This window comes from Ambystoma mexicanum, chromosome 12 (genome assembly GCF_040938575.1).
Source record: "Ambystoma mexicanum isolate Mex_15411 chromosome 12, UKY_AmexF1_1, whole genome shotgun sequence".
Classification (NCBI taxonomy): Eukaryota; Metazoa; Chordata; class Amphibia; order Caudata; family Ambystomatidae; genus Ambystoma; species Ambystoma mexicanum.
The window spans coordinates 693,970,918-693,992,037 of NC_090936.1; the positions used below are offsets into that span (position 1 = coordinate 693,970,918).

General features: G+C 49.3%; 1 protein-coding gene across 3 annotated transcripts in view; it reads left to right on the forward strand.

Moving 5' to 3' along the window:
* Positions 1 to 21,120, forward strand: part of TRMU (tRNA mitochondrial 2-thiouridylase) — an 852,019-nt gene that overhangs the window by 447,996 nt on the left and 382,903 nt on the right. The gene's annotated exons all lie outside the window — the stretch shown is intronic.

A 21,120-nucleotide genomic window follows, 5' to 3' on the forward strand; every position in this document is an offset into this window, starting at 1 on the left:
CCTCCGGCAAGACGTCAGAGTGCTGACAGAACGCACAGGCGACCTGGAAAAGGAGGTGGCCCCGAATTCAGCTGCACGCACAGCCCACAAGTCCGAGATCCATGCCCTGGTGCAGCGTGTGGGCAATCTGGAAAGCAGGGCCGAGGAGGCGGAAGGACGTGCCCGGAGAAATAATATACGTATCGTTGGATTGCCTGAAGGAGCTGAGGAACCTAACCCTACAGAGTATATTGAGTCTATGCTGCTGCAGGAGATAACCGGAGGAGTGCTGACCCAGGGGTTCGCTGTGGAAAGGGCGCACAGGGCCCTGATGAGGAAACCACCACCGGGAGCCCCTCCCAGGCCGGTGATATCTAAGATCCTGAACTATCGAGACCGCGAGAAAATCCTTGAGCACTTCCGGAAGGGCGGAATGATACGAAGGGCATCGGCATACATAACGGCATACCCGGATTACACCCTACAGGTGCAACGCCGACGCATGAACCTTGGGGCCGTGAAAAGAAGATTGCGGGAAGTAGGCTACAAGTACATGCTGATCTACCTGGCAAAATAAATTGAAAATATTCCACAAAAGCAGAACACTGTTTCTTGAAACCCCAGAGGATGCTACAGAATGGCTGGACATGCAGAGCTGCCCCCAGGAATCGGGAATCCAGCAAGATGACGGTGCAGATAAGTAACATGTGACCGTGGCACCCAGGGTGTGGCAGGCTAAGACTTTGGGACTTGAATATAGAACTGCTCATAGCTTACTGTTGGTGTGTGGCCAAGGCAAGATATACACGCATGATCCTTGAGCACGGGTACTTAAATCGAGATGTAGGAGCCCAACGGAACCAGCCCTCATACCCCCACACCGATTAGATTAGTCAGGTCACCAGCAGACCGGTGACACCCTGCCGGGTTCCTGATCTCGGCATTCCGAGGCAGGACCAAACACGGGGGAGCCTGAGATCCAGGGATGGAGCTGGGTATCAGTTGGGGTAGGGTAGGGTGGGGGGGGTAGGGGCTGTGTGGAGTGGTTTGTAGTTGTGTAGGGAGGGGGTTAGATGGGAGGTTTTTGTTGGGTGTGGGAGGGGAACGAGCCCAACCTTGTGTCAAATCAGGCGGGAAGGGGAAACTAGGAGGGGAGGCGGGACTACCTACATATGACGTCGGGTAGCCTTAGAGTGGTGTCCTGGAACGTGAGGGGCCTCAACAGCTATTTGAAGTGAAATAAAGTAATGATGTACCTAAGAAGACTGAAGATTGACATAGCTCTATTACAGGAAACCCATCTCACTAGGGAGAAGTTGGAGGTGGTCAGGAGAAAGTGGAGAGGGTGTACCACGGGAGCCACACACTCAGTTTACGTGAGGGGGGTCATCACGTGGGTGGCACCGCATGTACCATTTCAATTGCTTCAGACCACAATAGACCCAGATGGCAGAATGGCAGTGGTGTGGGGGATGCTGGAAAACGGGGAAGTGAGCATCATAAATCTATACGCCGCTAACCAGGATACGGCGGCATACTTTAGGACCTTCTACAGCAAAATTGGCCCCCTTGTGGGCGGCGCGATCTTATGGGGGAGGGGACTTGAACTGTACTCTAAATCCTAAAATAGACAGATCAGATGGTAAACCAGATAGTCCCACTCCTGCCGCAAAGGTATTACAGGCCCTGCTGAGAGATTTCGGACTCGAAGATATCTGGAGACTGCTACACCCAGCAGATAGACAGTATTCACACTATGCTGCCCCAAATAGCTTGCACACAAGGTTGGATTACATGTATGCCGCTTCGGAGCTGTTAGGAGAAATGACGGGTGCAGAATATAAGGCAAGAGTGCTCTCGGGTCACTCCCCCTTGATCCTGGAGTGGCGACATCAGCCCCCTAGAGCGAGAATTCCGACGTGGAACCTCAGAGCTGAGGCCTTACAGGACTCGGTATTCTGGGAAGACCTGAGGGAGGCGATCACAGAGTAATTTGACTCTAACACAGGAAGCGTCCAATCGATGGGAACCTTATGGGAGGCATTCAAAGTAGTAGTACGGGGCGTATCCATATCAAAATCCAGTGGGCTCTGAGGGGGCATAGAGCGGGAGTTACAAGAAACAGAGAGGGAGCTGGAAGGCATAATGCGTAAGGGGGGCATTACTCAGGAGGAAGAGGAAAGGATGAAGCAGTTACAACAAGCCAGCGGTGAGCACTGGGATAGACTATGCAAGCTGAGTTATAAGATATACGTTGAAAGGCAACACGTGGGTGGAGGCAAGCCGGGCAGGTTGCTGGCCTGGTTATATAAAAATGAAACACCACGGTCAGTGATCAGGGAAATCAGAGGGGATGAAGGCCAGATCTGGGACACCCAGGAGGGAGTAAACGAAGGGTTCCTTAGATACTACAAGCATCTTTATGGAGATGCAGGGAAAGAGATGGACCATGAGATTCAGGAAACACTAGAAGACATAGGCTTGCCCAAATTAGATGATCAGGAGTGAGAAGATCTGGACGCCCCAATCACGTTAGAAGAATTGGAGATAGTGATCCTGCACCTGCCCACGTGTAAAGCCCCGGGGTCGGACGGGCTCCCCAGTGAATTCTATAAAACATATAAAAAATAACTGCTCCGGGGGCGCTGTTGAGCAGCCTGCAAGATGGCTGCCTAGTATTTGAGCTCCGCGCCTGGCCGCCGCTTATCCGCTCACATCTGCGGTTCTGTGGCCGATCTGGCAACCCTGCTTCGATCCGCGTGCTCCTGCTGCCGTGCTCTTATCCCACACCGAATCCCGGAGGAAATCGGACATCGGGTGCCATCACTCCGCCTTCGGGCCGCACTCGAGGCTGCGCGGCCCTGGGCCGTCGGCATTTCCTGCCTGCGCTGCGGCCCTGGAGGGTGCCGGCCGCCGTCTCCGGCGCCGCTGACCCGTGCCTGGGTCCCTAACGCGGCCCCTCTTCATTGCTGCCTGGTGCCCCTTCACCTTCACCTGCCCACCCTTCCCGCTGAGGATCGGCGCCGCGGGGCTGGACGTGGTGCGTGCCCGCCGGAAGTGCTGCCGCGGCGGAGCCCTGCTCCCTCCGCCATCGCCGCTCCTGTGGGTGTCCCTTCCTCGATGATCGCTGCAGCGACCTGGCCTGGAGCTGGAGCGGCCTGAGGACGCGGCGGGCTGGAGGTGAGAACCGGGGGATTTTCGCCTGCATTCGGGAGGGCCTGCGGGGGCCCAGACTCCCCGCGCATTGCCCACTCTGCCAGCGGGCCTCGCCTGCCCAGTGGCGCGCGGCCCTCCCCGTGGGGGCCCTCCTCCACCGCGCCGCCTGGAGCCTCGACTCCCTCCTGAATTGTCGCCCTCTACACTCGCCTCATCCTGCTGGGAGGGTGACCTGCGTCGCGCCCGGCGGACCCCCTACGCTTCTGCCCCGATCACGCGGCGCAACTGGGCAATCTCACCTTAAGCGGCATGGCTTCATTGACCGGACCCCACTCACTGGCTTCGCGGCACCCCATCTACACATACGGGTGATCCCGTCCTTCAGCTACACCTCCCTATCTTCCCAATCTCTGCTGGACTATGAGCTGTTTCCTTGGGCTGGGAGCTGCACTGGGGTCCCGCTGGTAGGCCCTACACCAAGTTTATAACTGGGCCCCCCTGGCTCGTGGGCTGGATTGATCCGGACCCGTTCGGCTGCCTCCTTTGTGCCCGTTCCTGGCTAATCTCATCTCGATATCTCCCTCTCTGACTCTCTGATCCGGATCATGTCAAATCGCTCCAAGAGTAGCGCCAGGGGGGGGGCCATGGACAAATTTACAAAGGCGGTCCCCCGATCCGAGGTGGGCCAGGCGTCGACTACGCCTGAGGAACCCGACGCCGACCCGAGTCCCGTGGCTGCGGCTCCTGATCTTATTGCCATGATGGAATCGATGGCCAAAAACTTCGCCTCTTTTCATGAAAAGCTTGACGATATCAATGCTAACGTGGCCTCACTCAAAACACGCGTCGATCAGGCTGGCTCTAGAATCACAGAGGCCGAAAACCGGATATCCACCAACGAGGACGAGATACACACACTACAAGACACTGTGGCTGCCTTATCGCGCGACATGAAGGGTGTAAAGGCAAAATGCGACGACTTAGAATCCCGCTCTCGCAGAAACAACCTGCGCATCGTTGGGGTCCCGGAGACTGCCCTGAGGGGACGAATGGAGGATGCGGTCGAACGTCTTCTCAAGGGCCTGCTTGGTGACCCTGACCTCTCCCCCTACTTCACCGTCGAGCGGGCTCACCGGGCCCTGTCTCCGCGTCCCAGGCCTGGAGATAGCCCCAGGCCCATCATAGCCAGGATTCTCAATTATCGTGACAGAGACCTTATCCTCCGCCTGGCACGTGAGAAGGGGGAGTTGCGGTTGGAGGCCAATATTATCCGAATTTTCCCGGACTTCTCAATGGCTGTGCAGCAGGAGAGGCGTCAGTTCCTTGGCGTCAAGAAGATGCTCAGGGAGCGCAAAGTCCCATATGCCATTCTGTTTCCTGCTAGACTCAAAATCACCCACATGGGCAAACTCTATTTTTTTACCATCCCTGATGAGGCGGTAAAGTTTATTGAGATGCAAATACCGCTTCAGGGCCCTGGAGATGCCATCGCTGATGAATGATAGTTGGGTGTCATGGAGTGAGGTTATTGACTGCATTAGTTGATTCTGTAATTACAAGTTATTACTGTTTACACTGTTCGGCTCATCGAGTCACCCTGGCTCCCGGCGGCGCTCGCCTGTGGCGGGGGTCAGTCGCAAACTGTTGGTACTGGCCACCTAGCTCTCACACTGCCGGGACCTGTCCTTTACGCCGGTATCCCTCGGTGGCTGGATGTCCTGGGGGGCGGTGACTGGCCCTGTTATCACCCGCACACTTTCTGTGTCATAGAGCTGGGCCTCGCTCAGTGCACGCTGTTTTGGGGTATGCCCGGGCGGCTGGCCACGATGGGACACTCTATCATGCTACCTGCTGTAGGCGTGGCGCTTGCTTGTGACCCAGAAATTTGATTTGGGGCCAGCTCCCCCTCTGGGACGGTCTATGTATCTGCCGACTGCCCTGGCCACGGTGTTCAGTCGCCCATCCTTCTGGGGACCTCTATGTTGCCTTATGCAAAACCAATGTAACAATATTTTGCTACCCTATTGTTATTCTTCCTCTTCTAATTTCACGATGGTAGATTTCTTGCCTCTTTGTGACTGGTCCAGTGCCCCACTCTGGGACACAGGCGGTGGGTGCTATATAACTGTCGACACTGCTGAGGTAGTCACGAGAGCCGCAGAGGCTCGTGCGCGATCCCCGGCTTCCCGCCTTGCGGGTCCGGGGTTGCGTTATGAATCTATTGCCACTGTTCGTTTTGCAACAGAGCCATTTGGCTCTAAGCGTGCTAGTGCGTGGCAACGGCGTACCCCATTGCGATTGCACTGTTCTCTTCTGTTTTGTTGGTATGTGTTGGCCCCCGTTGGGCCTTGGGGAAGTGTGGGCCAGGTTGGTGTTGGCCCATTTGCGCGCTTTCAGGGGTGGGTGATGTTTACACTACTGATTCATGTTTAGTGGTGCGGGTGGGGGGTGGAATTGGGGTTGTTTCTCAAAAAGGCATAAGGGGTTTCGCGGGGTGCATTCTGAGGTGGCACAAGCGCACACGCTGTTTTTACTTGGGGAGCTCACATGGTCATTTGTGTTGGGATGTTCATTAAGGATGAAGATTGTAGATGGGGATGGCTACCACTGAAGTGTCTACTGTCATAATGTCCTGGAACGTCCGGGGGTTGAGCAACCACACCAAAGCCCGCAAGATTATGGCATATGCCAACAGGCATAACTGTAAAATCCTGCTCTTGCAGGAGACACACTCCAATGGACTTATACCAAGGGTAGTTGCCCCGTCATGGGGTCCCGCTAGATTTTACACTTCCTATTCCACGCAATCAAGGGGTGTTCTCACGATTATTCACAAATCAATTAAGTGTGGGCTCCATAAAAGCTACATCGACCCCGAAGGCCGCTACGTTATATTGCACTGCACACTAGCCAACAGGGAATATCTGCTCGTTAACACCTACTGTCCCAACGTGGACTCTCCGGAATTCTTTGACACAATAGCCACCATACTTCTGGGATTTGTGGGGGTGCATATCATATGGGGAGGGGATCTGAACCTTATATTGGATACTGTTCTGGACAGAACTGCCACGGGTCCCAGAGCACTGTCTCGCGCGGCGCGCAGGCTACGGAGCCATATGCAGTCGCTCAATATTTGTGACGCCTGGAGAACTCTCCATCCCCAGGAGCGGGAATATACCTACTATTCATCGGTGCACGACAGCTCGTCCAGGATAGATCTGTTCTTGGCCTCCAGCGAGTTAATGGGCGGGGTGGAGGGTGCGGGCATTCTGGCCCGCACGCTTTCTGATCACACTCCAATCACACTATCCCTAAGACTGGGCACTCCTGCTCCAACAGCTAGCACTTGGCGCTTCAAGTCCGAAGCCCTTAAAGACATCGTGTTTAAGTCCGAAATACTAGCTGACATCGGATCGTTCTTTGAACTTAACTCACTTCGGGACACGACTGCCGCGATCAGATGGGAGGCCTTCAAGGTATACATAAGGGGCATGTCCATCTCCCGGGAGGCAGGGGTACTGAGGGCCATTAGGGCTGCTCTGGGGCGCTCTGAGACCAAACTGAAACAACTTGAGCAGCTCAACACTACCGGCTCTGACCCCACCATTCTTGCCCAAATCTCTAATGAACTTCAGGTATATAACACACTGGCCACCTCCGAAGTCCGTTACTTCAGCCGCCCTCAGGCCGCCAGGAGGTATGGGGAGGGCGACAGGCCCGGGAAAACGCTTGCGACACTTGTAAGGGGGGAGACGGGCCGAACACAGATCTCTTCTATCAAAGATCGGAATGGTGAGGCTCGGTGGGCGGACCGGGAAATTCTAGACATATTTACAGTATTCTATAGTTCCCTTTATTCCAGACCCGTAGAACACACTGAGCAACGTATGCGCGAGCTCCTTGAGCAGATCCCCACTACAGAAATCTCCCAGCAGACCAGGGACCAGCTAGACTCCCCGATTATGCTAGACGAGATAGTGTCGTCCATCTCCGACTTGCCCAAAGGCAAAGCGCCCGGCCCGGATGGGCTAACCGCAGACTTTTACCAGGAGCACATAGCTATTCTGGCCCCCCGGTTGCTTGAGGTATGGAATGAGGCTCTCCGGGCCTCCATCCTTCCCCCCTCCATGCGTGAAGCGGTCATCACGGTGCTGCTCAAACCGGGTAAGCCTGAAGACGAGTGCGGGTCATACAGACCTCTCTCCCTCATGAATCTTGACACAAAGATCTTCGCTAAGATCATTGCCAATCGCTTTTTGCCAATCATGACGCACCTGGTGCATGAGGACCAAGCGGGCTTCGTCCCGGGCAGGTCCACCTCCCACAATATCAGGAGATTGTTCAATGTCATGTCCCGCATAGATCAGAACGCCCAGGCGGTGGCGGTTACGCTGGACACCCAGAAAGCCTTTGACATGGTCTCCTGGAAATACATGTGGCTGGTCCTCGAGACAATGGGTGTTGGCCCAAACATGATAGGGTTTATTAGACTATTGTACACCTCTCCCGTTGCGCGGGTTCGAGTTAACTCACTGACATCCGAGGGCTTCACGCTATTTAGAGGTACCCGTCAGGGCTGCCCCTTCTCTCCAATTCTCTTCGCACTAGTGATAGAACCAATGGCGGACTATGTCCGCTCAAGACACTCTCATAAGGGAATAAGATTGATAGAGGAGCCTGAAATTATATCCCTTTACGCAGACGACGTCCTACTTTATATCAGAGATCCCACAACTCACCTCAATCCCATATTGAGAGATGTCACCCGCATTGGCACCCATTCCGGTTTTACGATTAACTATTCCAAGTCAAAGATCTTCCCGCTCACTCAATCCACCATACAGCCCGTCTCCGAATATCCCCTGCGCTGGGCCCCTGAAGGCATTAAATACCTGGGCGTACATGTATCCCTTACTAAATCCACCCTACTCACCGATAATTATTCTGCGTTGGCGCAGTTGGTTGAGGCTAAAATCTCACGATGGCGCACTCTTCCGTTGTCCGTGGCAGGTCGACTGTCACTGATTAAGATGATTCTGCTCCCTAAGCTCCTTTACACCTTTAGTAACATTCCCGTTTGGCCTGGGAGGACATATTTCACTAAGTTGCACACACTCTGCGCACAATTCCTCTGGCACTCAGGTGCGACTGACATGGCACTCTCATACAGACGAGGGGGTATTGCTGCTCCTGACTTTGCTACATACTGGATGGCGGCCCAAGGCCAATATGCCACTCATTGGTACCCTGGCGCCCCGGTGCGCCCTCATGTTAAGCTGGAACGGTTGGCAACTGCCGGCATTAATTTAATGTCCCTAGTGTTACAGCGACACTACGCCCCGGACTCCCCAGTTGATCCCATCGCTGCGACCATGTTTGCCTGGACACGCATACTGGGCTCATCAGAGGGGACCTCCCCGTACTACAAGTGGCTGCCCGTATGGGCCTGTCCCGGGTTAGAGCCCACGCTGGACGCTGCCTTGGCCCGCCGCTGGGAGGCTCTGGGGTATAGGGCACTATCGGACTTCTATCCAGAGGGCAAATTCATAAACCCCCAGACTTGGAGGCCGGGTCACACTAGATCCCCCTTAGAGACCCTCCAGTACTACAGGCTCCGCGCAGCGTTCCGCTCTAGGTGGCCCTCTTTCCCTGACGAGCCCCCTGACGACCCGGCTATAGCGTACATTGCTAACTCGGGCGGTGCACGGGGCGTCATCTCATCACTATATCATATCCTGCAGGACGCCCCTTCTACTCCGGTCCTTGGTGCTCGCAACAAATGGGCAGACGAACTGGGTCTAGAGATAACTGATGAGCTATGGGAGAGCATGTGTCTCCACACCCAAAAAGTCTCTCTCAACTTCCGCTTCCGGGCCATGCAATATAAGCTCCTTAATAGGCTATATTATACACCGCGCAGGACTTCGGGGTTTGCTCGTTCTGAGACGCGCCTGTGCCCACGTTGCGGGGCCGCGGACGCAGATCATCTACATATGTTCTGGACCTGTCAGAACTTGTTCAGTTTCTGGGACGGGGTCCTAAAGACACTTAGTGCAGTAACTGAAACCACTATTGATCCCGATCCCCTTGCAGTCCTATTTGGGGTCTGGAGTACTGATGAAACTAAACGCCTGAAAAAGTTTTTAAATGTTAGTTGTATGATTGCCAAGAAGTGTATACTCCAGTGTTGGAGGTGTCCCTCTCCCCCGACCCCGCAGAGGTGGTTGGGCCTGCTAACATGGTCGCGGAATTGCGAGGAGGACTATCTGTCCATGCTGCCGGCCCAGTCTCGTCCCAAGAACATTTGGAATGAATTTAACACATATCTCAATAATCTGTCCGAGGGCGGGTCGGAGTCCTGTCTGTCCCCGGCCACCACTTCTGCACCATGATATCCTCAGGTTTTTTCCTTTACTCGCAAAACATTGTAATCACTGTTGTAATGTTGACAAGGCAGCCTGTAAGCACCTCTATGTCTTATATGTCTCTTATGCTTGTTGCCTTATGTTTGTACCTTGTGAACCTCTGCCGATAAAAATAAAAGTAAAAAAAAAAAAAAAATAACTGCTCCCCCCGCTGCTGGCCATGCTTCAGGAGGCGTTTGAGCACGGCAGGTTATCAGAGTCCCTACGAGAGGCGGTGGTCATCCCGCTCTTAAAACCGGGTAAGCCAAGCACGGACTGTGGGTCATACAGACCCCTATCGATGCTTAATCAGGATAGCAAAATCCTCACTGCAGTGCTGGCAAACAGGCTTAAGCGATCATTGGGAAATTGATACACCCCGACCAAACAGGCTACGTTCCGGGCAGGAACATAACCGACAATCATAGGAGACTCCACCACATTATTGATCAAACAGAGGAGGTCCCCGGCGAGCTGGTAATAGTCTCGTTGGATGCTATTAAGTCCCTCGACTCGGTGAGATGGCCTTGGTTGCTAGCAGCCCTGAGAGAATACGGGATGGGGCCGGGATACCTGAGGTGGGTCAAAATGCTGTATAGTTCCCCGATTGCCAGGGTCAAAACGGGCACAACAATCTCAGATAAATGGCAACTCAGCAGGGGCACTAGGCAGGGATGCCCCTGGTCACCCATGCTGTATATTCTTGCGCTGGAGCCACTGGCAGTCTGCCTCAGACAACAATATGGGGAGATAGGGATCCACACTGCGGGAGGTTCGCATCTCATATCATTGTACGCCAACGATATGCTCTTATATCTACGCTTCCCGGAGGAATATCTACAATACGTCCTAGAGGTGATGGAACGTTATGCCACCCTCTCGGGCATAGCAGTAAACCACAAGAAATCAAGCATGTTCCCCCTGGGGAGGTACAGACGCACCCTGCCGAGGAGCCTACCGGTCCTGCCCATACCCTGGCGGACCAAGACGTTCCGATACTTAGGTATCAATGTATACCACACTATGGAGGAGGAACACAAATAGAATACGGTGAAAGCAGTTGAAGGCATTAAGAATAGCATGGGGTTTTGGTCCAGACTACCCCTGGTCATGATGGGTAGAGTGGCTTTGATTAAGATGGTAGTCCTGCCCAGATTGTTACATTTTTTCGTGAACATCCCGTATGCAATCCCCAAACGCTTCTTTGTTAAACTCCACAGTCTGTGCAGGGGTTTCATATGGCACAACTCCAGGAACAGGGTGGCCCTTTGGAAACTACAAAATTCGTGTGACAGGGGGGTATAAACCTACCGAACTTTGAGTTATATTATTTGGCGGGACAGCTGCAATACGTGACCAGGTGGTTGTCCGACGAAGAAACGGCCGAAGCCAGGCTTTTGCATAAGGACCCTGCCCCCTTCTTCCTCAGAGAGACAGTGTGGTTGCCCAAACCAAAGGTGCGGGGAATGGCATGACTGTTGGTGCTTGGCTGGGAAATATGGCGCAGAGCATATGGGAAACCCAACCCCATTCTCCCTGCAGGTCCCGTTAGTGACGCTACGCGGGGAGGACTCCCAAATGATAAAAGGGGTCTGTAAATACTCTGAACCGACGGGCCTGGCCACCCTTGGAGATATATGGCAGGAGGGTGTGGCACTAGACTTTGAGAGGTTAAGGGAGGACACTGGGGTGCATAAAGGCCAACATATTACTTACACCAGAATCATTAAACAAGTGCGAGAAAGGTGGCCTGAGGAGGTGCTTGCGGAACAACCTGATGCAACCATCGAGACGATGTATGATATCTCGGAGGGAGGACACGAAATATCTCGCCTATATGAGCTACTGGGGACTAGGGTGGGTAAGGAGCTGCTCCAACTGAGGCGGGACTGGGAGGAGGAGGTGGGAGAACCCATGTCGGATGGGCAATGGGACAGAGCGAGACTTCAGCAGATCCAATTATATGTAATTTATAGGGCATATATGACCCCCCAGTAAAATTGCTAGGTTTGGAGGCCCGGTGGCACAGAAATGCCCTCTGTGTGGAGAGGAGGAAGCCGGGATGTTGCACATGTTTTGGGCTTGCCCGGAGGTGGGGAGGTTTTGGACAGAGCTGAAAATGCGCCTAGCGGGTAAAGGGATTACGCTGGAGGTGGAGTCAGCTTGGGCATGCATGCTTGGGGGTTTTACCAGACCACGCAATCTGAAGCACATCAGTAAGATGAAAGACCTGGCCTACATTCTGGCCAAACGGAGAATTGAAATGTGCTGGAAAGCATCCCAACAGCCTAGAATTGAGATGTGGTGGGCAGACCTCATGAAGTGGGCAGAGGCAGAAACGGCTGCTTGGTACGAAGCGGTCATCAGGGGCGGGGGCAGGAGGAGGTGGGACCCTTGATAGCATGGAGACAATTGGTGGCCTCGATGATGGGTCCCTCCCAGGCGACCATAGCGTAGATGACATTGAAGTAGACACGCCTGGAGATAAGTAGGAAAGTGACATGGAAGCAAGGGCTCGGGTTGAGGGGGGAGGACTGAAACTTTTAACTTGTAAGATAATGTTGTGAAGCTTAAATGAGGTTGTCCTCGTGTTTGTAAAGTTTGGAATGTTGTTAATAAAATAATAAAATAATTTTTTTTTAAAAAAGGATTTTCTTGGAGCTTTTTCTCTACATGTTACGGATGGAACTTTGGCCTAAAGGGTGTTGGAAAAAGGTCTCCTTATAGGGGGAATGGATGCATGACAATAGGCCAATAGGGATTGGGTAAGAGAGGGTCTTCCTCATGGGGAAATGGGGAATACTGCACCTCATCCAATGAAGCCATGCCATCTCCCAGGTGGCTGTCTCCTCCCATGTGATCCTTCCTCATATAGCCATAACTAGGGTAAGGATCAGGGGACGGCTGCCGTCCCCTGGCCACATCGGAGGAGGTCATCACCAGGGAATCTGTGATGACTCCACTGGATTCATCACACAGGGCTGTGACCAACCAGATCCAGTCAAGGTGGATCATCCTCTGCATCTTGGAATACTATGATCTAGCTGAAAAGGATGTGCTGAGGGTCTCTGGGTACATTCTAGCAGAGGAATGGCTGCCAACTCAGCTCTGTAACATGGAGTCCCTGTTCTGGGGATTTGCCAGGCGGCTACGTAGTCTTCTTTACACAGATTTGCAAAGCATTACTGCACTAAAAATGTATATGTTTCAGGAGACTATATCAACCACTCATTTTGACTTGGAATGCTACCCCACATTCACAAGCCCAGCAGTAAAAGCGGAGATGGACTGGCCTATGGGCTTTCATTTTGGATTTCCTTGCTGCCTTCAAAAGGCTTCGGTTCACTATTGGCTGCAGCAGGCCGTTTTGTATAGGCTCCCTACACGCATGCGTAGCGTTTCAAACATTCCGGGACGAAGTGACTGCCAGTTTATCTCCTGCTGCGCTCGCTAATTCTTTATTACGGCAACTGTTTTCTACAGTGACTTGCAGACGGCGTTGATTTTCCAGGCCAAGTTGTGCTGCCTTTACATCTTCCAACACATGGAGCCCTGGATCTCCCTAGAGTGTATAGGGTACCCTTCAGGTCAGGATTTAGTCTTGAATTTTTCGGTGCGACTTACCGCACTTCATTGCACTGGCCGCTTCAGCAGCTTGTTATTTACCAGAATGGTAACATCTACCTCCTGAGGAAGACGTTGTGTGAACTACCACTACACGTCAAAACCGGTCGAGAGATAAACCCTACAGGGATGCGATCTCTACACTTCTTCTTCTGATCCACCCTGATAATAGATTGTCTGTGAATTATTTCTACTGTCTGTAAACATAACAATAATGTGTGTCATTTTGGGGACTAGCTATGAATTCCTTTACCCCAGAGTTTTTAGCATGTTTCTTGTGTTTTTTAGTATTTTGGATGTATGTCACGGTATGATGAGTTGTGTGGGAATGATTGCACCATGAATGGTTAGTATGAGTGATGAGGTTTTAGCCGATCTTTGGCATATTGTTGTTGCTGTTTTGCTATATTAAAGTGATCAGTGTATAATTATTAGTGATTTATTCACCAGCTTTCAATTTTTTGTATCACCTTAAATACATTTTGATACATCATTTCTAACATATCCTTCTCTGGACATATTCTTTCTGTTTTTTGATGCCATATGTAATACTCTGGTCCAGAGGCTAGAGTTACACTGCACCTTTCAGTTTTTGTGCTTTCTGGCTGTGGACATAGATTGCAATTTAAGGATAAAGTGTGAACTAATACACCACTCTGAGTGTTTGTTGGCGGTAAATCTTACTGCACATCGTACTCAACCCTCTATCCTGATGGTTAACATGTATTGGAACTGGGAGGCGACTACAACTCAAATTGTGCTGAGGGATCGGACTATAATAGCGTTAAAGCTACCCCTACCCTCTTACGTTATGATGTACAAAGAGGGATACGTTGGAATTGTTTTCTTGGGGAATGGGACATGACTCATTTGGAGTGTCCACCCTCCATAGACTTCTTACCCTATACTTGGCATAGAGGTTCGTGATCCTCTAGGATTGACTACTGCCCCTTGTCCCATTTAGATCTAGGCTTGGGTGATCACTTACTCTTATCGTTCCCCTTGGACCTTTCCCTCAGTACTTTCGAGTTGAGACCTGATCTTGCTTCCTTGTTGCCAGCCAGGGGAGGTTCACTTTAAAATGGTATCACAAGATGGTGGTCGAGTTTACGAAACTATTGACTAATACACTCACGAACTCTGGCTTAAGGGATAATCATAACGGGTCCCTCAGAGATTTTGACCAAGTAACTTATAAGATCATCATGAACTGTCTAAGAAGAAGTATATACTAGAAACCCCCTGAACGTGTAGGTGAGTGTAGGCACTTCTTTGATGCGAGAATTATGGAGTCTAAGAGATAAAAACAGAAAAATCTTGGATTGTTAACGAAACAGAGTTTGTCCCTAATAGAATATAACATTGCAAGGAAAAGGGTGTGTCAATTGCATAAGAATTTAGTCATATCTTTAAGGATGGATTTGCATGTTAGGGACAATCAGTCTGTTTCTACAACTTTGTAATGGAAGCGAAGACACATTTTGGGCTACTATCAACCACACTCTGGGATCAAAAGGGACCTCCATGGACTCCCTGATCACAGAACAAACATGGGTGGACTTCTACAAGAAGAAATATTCTTTAGCCAAGTCTTTTATGGAATTAGATGATCCTTCTTTAGGCCCGGTTAGCTGGGGTACTTGTCATTGGGAAGAAGAGGATTATTTTTGGCAATAAACCAACAAAAATCATCTTGGGCACCGGGCCCTGATGGAATTCCTCCTTTTGTTTTGAAAGAGTCTCCATCTGTTTGGTTAGCTCTTTTAAAACCTATGCTTGATCAAAAATATAGGTCCCATATAATTCCTCCATCCTGGGCACAGTCTATCATTATTCTGATTTTTAAAAAAAGGGGTTCCCTTGGACCCAAAAAATGATAGGCTGATCGCCCTAATCTACGCTATTAGTAAGGTGTTGCAATATTGCTGTTGCAAGATCTAAATTTCATCATGAAACAGTCCCATGTCTTGTCCAGATTCCAGGTGGGGTTTAGGAAACAATTGGGGAATTCTCTAAATGCCAATATTCTGGCACACCTGCTACACAATGTTCATCATAGCCAAGTTGGGGTGATCGTTATGGCCTCGCTGGACATGACCAGCATGTTTGACTGTGTTGTTGGATCAGTGTTGTTGTCAAAACTGCTCAAAATCAATATCCTCAGGACGTTGGTGCAACTGTTAGCCCTCGTGTATACAGGAACTACCATGCAAGTTCATCTGACTCGAGAGGGTTCCCTTTCCACTACAAACAATGCATATGTAGGTTTGAAACAAGGTTGTACACTTGCCCCAATCCTTTTTAATCTTTGTGTGCGATGTGGACTCCCTGTGGCAGGGGTCATCCATTTCGTCAGCACGGCTTGGTAGTCTTAGGTTGGACTGGCTTGCTTTTGCCGACGACTTCATTATTTTCAATAGAACGGAGAGTAAGTTGAATATTTTTTGCCAGTACTCACTTCACAATAATATGTCACCAAACCGAGCCACATCGAAGGTGGTTGTGTACTCCAGGGGCTCTAAACCCAAGATCATGAATTGGGTACTGGGCTCTGAGAGACCAGAACTAGTATCATCCTTGCGATATCTGGGATACAATCTGACTAATAAGGCATCCGTGGGTATGTGGAGGGATTTTCTCCAGGAATAAATTTGAATTCTCACTCCCCAAATTAAATGTTTATTTACAAGAACGTGTACATTTTCTATATTGCCTATCATACGTTTCTACTTGGCTAAGATCGAACTGGTTTTGTTGTATGGACTCAACGTATGTTTACTGGATTTTGGGGAACCTCCTAAACGTAATTCAGGGTAAACTGTGGAAGGAGGTGTTGAGTTTATCTCTGGCAATTACCAACTCTGTTATTAGGCATGGGTTTTGTCTGATTTACCTTAAGGCATGTTTTATGTGGAGACAATTGTCGACATATATGATAGTTCTTCATCCCTTGGAGAATTCCTTATATGCTTGACTTAAACAACATCATAATGGAATAATGAATTACTTCCGTCAGCGCTTTTAAAAGTCGGATGAAGGGAGTGTTAACATCAATTGGGATTTCAGAGGAGGAGTTCAAATATCGACTGGGGGTGGTAAAGAGAAGACTGTTTAGGTTTGATTGGGCCAAGACAATTTATAGTATTGGAACATACTCTGCATATACTGAATAGATCCATTTTACCCACAAGAGAGATTCTATGCCTTTGTATCTGCAGAGATTCCTTTGTAGTAGAGCACAGACCACATACTTCCCGTTTTCGGTTGAATCATTTGCATTCCAGGGAAAAGTCAAGATATTGGAAAGGGTTGCAGGCGCTTAGCACTTTAACATATTGTTGATTTTGTAAAAATGTCAATTTGAAATAAACATTGAAGCATTGGGGTTACTGTTTGTCAGTTTTTTTTATTAAGAATAGCCTCGGTTGTTTTAGAGACAAAGGTTGCAGTGACTCTGACTTTTCGATGAATTTATTTTGGTGTAGATTAATGTGCGGGGACAATGTGTCATTGATTTTAGCTTTGAATAACTTTCTAAAAGGTTTTTTGGATCAAATGTTAGTAATCATGTGATTTTTATTTAACTATCTACTTTTTGATTGTTGATACGTTTCGTGGTGTTTGTATACCTTGTGTGTTGTGTAAGGTTTGTTGTAAACCAAAATCACAATTAAAAAAAATCAACAAAATTACTGCTTGGATTCTCAGTCTGGGCAGGATGCTCTTTTTGGCAGAGCTGTCCTTCAGAGTTTTCTGGTTTAGGTGGTTTCCTTGCTCTCCTGCCTTCTCCAGATCTATGTACTGCTCTGGGAGTCTATCAAAGATGAGGAATCTGTGGAAGGAAGGAATACATTAGAATAACAAATTACCTCTCAGTAATGTTCTTTCTGATGTATGATCATCTCATGGATTACTCATTGCCCTCCCTACCTGCTCCTCTTGGCAGAGTGCTAAGTAAAAATGGGTGGAACAAAGATAAATGGGTACAGCGCCTCAATGTATACAGGCCCAACATCTATTCAGTGCGGGTTGTGTAGAGGTGTCGGAAGGAGCTGATGCAGTGCCACACCGACAGACGAAAAATTTCAGGCGAGCAGCTGTGCTGGGAGATATCAAAGAGGAGGTTGAGGAATCCATGAGAGGAACATCTATCAGAAAGAACATTACCTAGAGGCAAGTAATGTTTTCTTCTCTAGTGCTTTTGTCACTAATGCTGGCAGTGATCCAATCCCCTCCCCACCCCCAATGTGTAATTTCTGAGAATGTACTGCCCCTAGCTGGGTTGTGTGAGAAACTTGAGGGTATTCTCACTCATAAAAACCCCTAGATCCTCTTCTCAGGTGGCCAGGGAAAGGCCATTGCTCTTGGATCCCGACCCTGGGGGTGAAGAAGCGGGGGAGGATCACCTGGGTAGAGGGTCCTTGGAGATTTGGAGTGGTGTACCCACAGGCGAGACATGGTGTCCCCCTTTCCCTTTTAATGAACAACCTAACCTTCCCCCGACCTTTATGGGCTATTGCAAGACCTTTCCCCTCATTCCCCCACATTTGACATCAGAAAGTACTGGGACGAGGAAGAGGAGACTGAGAGTAATACACACTACACCTTTAATTTACCACTCTGGTGCTAGGACAAAGAAGATGCTTGCAGAGAGTCAGGCATGTCCCTTTAATGATGGTCAGGCAAACCTAGGTAAGGATCCACATCTGCAACCTGTTAGCTGGTTGCAGGTGTATAAAATGAGGGTCAGAGAACGGGAGAGTAGAAACAGGGAGGCCTGCGTGGGAGAGACCAGCAGGGGACCCTTTGTGTGGAGGCAGCCGTGGTGAGACCGACCAGGAGCCATGACGCCGGCAGATTCCCAAAGGAACTTGTGGAGCCCAGGACAAAGGTGTGGGAGCCTCCAGCACAGAAGGCGAACCGCAGAAGCTTCAGGCAAATTAGGCAAATCAAGGAGAGAGAGGGCGCTGCCGATGCCTGGAGAGAAGCCTCTCCAATTGCCGGCATTCAGAGAAGAATGCCCAGCATGCGAGCAGGTCTTGCACCAGACAGCCCGCTGGCCTCATGAGCAGAGAGGAAGCTGTGGGACCGTCGACTGGAGCTGCAAAGAGCCGGTGAGTGTCAGGGAGAGCACTTTGGCACTTGGGTACTCCGAACAGACCGTGAATATGCAACAGGCTTTGAAAACAAGTTCAGCAAATGCCTATTGAATACCGAACCGAAACTTAAAACTAAGCTTAACGAATGCATCATAAATACTGACTGCATGGACATTTAAAATTAAGCCTTGTGAATGCATTTTAAATACCGAACTGAATGAAAAGGTGAAATTGCACATAACAGAGGCATATTGAATAGCAAATTGAATGAAACCTTAAAGTTTAATATATTTGAATACTCAATGAAATAAAAACTTCATGGGCAAAGCAAATCTCGAAGGACAACCAAAGTGCCTGTGCGAAAATAAACTACAGAAAAGGGCATACGTGGGAAATAGTGCCACAGAAGGTGGGATCTGAATAGAGCCCCAACAAGGTGAACTTTTATGAGTGAATGCATTGTGCTAAGGCCACAGACTGACTGAGTTGTGTGACAAGGGATGGCAGAACCAAGAGGTTGACTAGGAGAGCCAGAGAAGTGTAAAACTTGCACATAAAGCCAAGCGACTAACAAAAAGGAATTAAGTGAAAGTAACTTGGTACAAAGGGACAGGAGCTGAAGAACCTGTATGGCGTCAGAACCTAGGGATCCTGGTTGCCCGACCTGTGGACCATGTGGTCTGCCAACTGTGCCTGGACCAGTGAGCCCTGAATGAGGAGAAATCATTGCAACATTGTGAAAGAAACCAAGGCGAAACATTGCGAGTGAACTGGTGAGGCAAACCAGAAGGAGGGTCAAGTTGACCTTGAGTTATGTTATTCTTTTTAAAATACTGAAATAAATTTGACGGAGTTGAAGTCTTGGGGAAGGGAACCATGAGACTAGAGTAACTGCACGTGTTGTGTTGAAAATGAAGCCTCAAGACCCCCTTTTTAAAAAAAAATGTTTTTTAATGTATTTTCTTTTTTTTAACTGTGTTGCTTGGAACTTGCAGAAGGGAACCCAGAGGAATATTTGGAACTGTTAACTTGATGTGAGAAAGGTAACCTTAAGACTTTTTGTGGAACTTTCTTGCACTTGGGGAAGGAGAGCAGAAAGAAATCTGATAGCTGGAGGAAGCTCAGACATTGAGATAAACAATGTTTATTTTGTTAGTAACATCACTACACATTGGTTAGCTTTAGCTCTGAGCGCAAGAATAGGGTTTGGATACCGACAGACGTTTAAATTGAACTCTTTGACTCAGACTTTCCTTAGTTTTTGTTCAGGTAGGGAAATCCAACCTTAGCATAGGGCAAGTTAGGCCTTCTACCATCATGACATTTAAGTTAGTAAATATCTTTTGTTTGAACTTTAAGTCTGTTGTCTGTGTCTTACTTCATGATGCCTTCACAGTTGTCAAAAGGTTTTAGCAAGTCTTCTTTATTCGGTCAGATGGGCTTGAAACTCACACCATGGTCTGGGCTGTGGCTCCCATCTAGCTTCACTCCCATTGCCCTAGGGTTCCTAAGGTGTGACCATTCTAATCTAGGGTTCTCAGTAGGCCTCTCACGTTTCCGCAGCTTTGCTTTCCATTAGCTCTAGCTCCACTGGCTTAACAAATTCCCTTTCTCATCCATGCTTATAGGTCATTGCAGTTTATGCTTTCTTTTTGCTCCTTTTTCTTGTCCTTCGCTCATTGCTTGTCCAACAGAAGTTCAGCTCTCCTTGCTTTCCATCTCTAACTTTCCTCACTATGGCAGCACTCTTATCTCTCAGGACACCTACCGGTCACCCACCAAGAGGGGAGAGTTATGCCTTTTTTTATGCCACTGCTTATAGAATGATTGGAATAATGAGAGCTCTGATTCGTGGGTGCATTTCCCTGTTTGCTTCGTGCAGCATTATTGGTCCTTGCGTAATGGTTCCACTTATTATTCCACATTACTATGGCCATGGTTTGTAGTTTCCTACAGGTGTTGTGCATCTTTCGTTAATGAGGATCGGCCTGTGGACTAGACCAGTCACAAAAACTCTTGTCAGCCATGTTGTAATTTCAGTATTAGTGGCTCATGGACTTGAGCTTCAGCTTCTGTGCACTCTTGAGAGTTTGCGATTTCTGTTGGCATCACAAGCGCATTCGGCAGGTAGGAGTTTGGTGCCTGCTATATGATTTATATTTGGTTCTGGGTCAGGATCCTGGCCTTCTGATCCAGGGCAGAGATTGCACGCACAGTGCACCACTTTCAAACTTCTGCTTTGCACCTGGACCGGTCACATAACACTTAACTATGTGTAAAAATCACTTGCTCATTCAGGGCATGTGAAACATCGATTTGGGTTGCTATTTCTCCCTGTGGGAGGATTTGGCTCCCCATCTATGAAATGTGCCTCCATCCCCAACTGCCCTGGGTTCCCCTCACGACGTTGGGTACTGATTGTGGCCCTGAATCACTCATGGAAAGGAACTGTTATATCATGATAAGTAATGGCATCACCAAAGTTTGACTTTCCCAGCAACTACAGTTTCACCACCCTGTTTCCTTGGCAATTTGCAAAAATATTTGTCTTAGTCTAATGGGGCTGCTATGCATGGGTGCCCAAGGATAAGAACCGCTTGCGATAGACCAATATTTAACGAGACCCCCGGTAGATATGTACTACTTACATTATTTTCTGCCAGATTTACTTATCTAGACTGCTTAAGGCTTGTGGGTATTCAAATAGATTAACATTTCAGATATAACCAATACCTGTGGTGTGACCTATGGACGTCTGTGCCTATCTGCTCTTCAACTCTTTGTCAAAAGTGTTAGAGGTCTATGGAGCCATCAATGCATGTGAAAACTATTGTTATTGATACATTTGTGCTGTT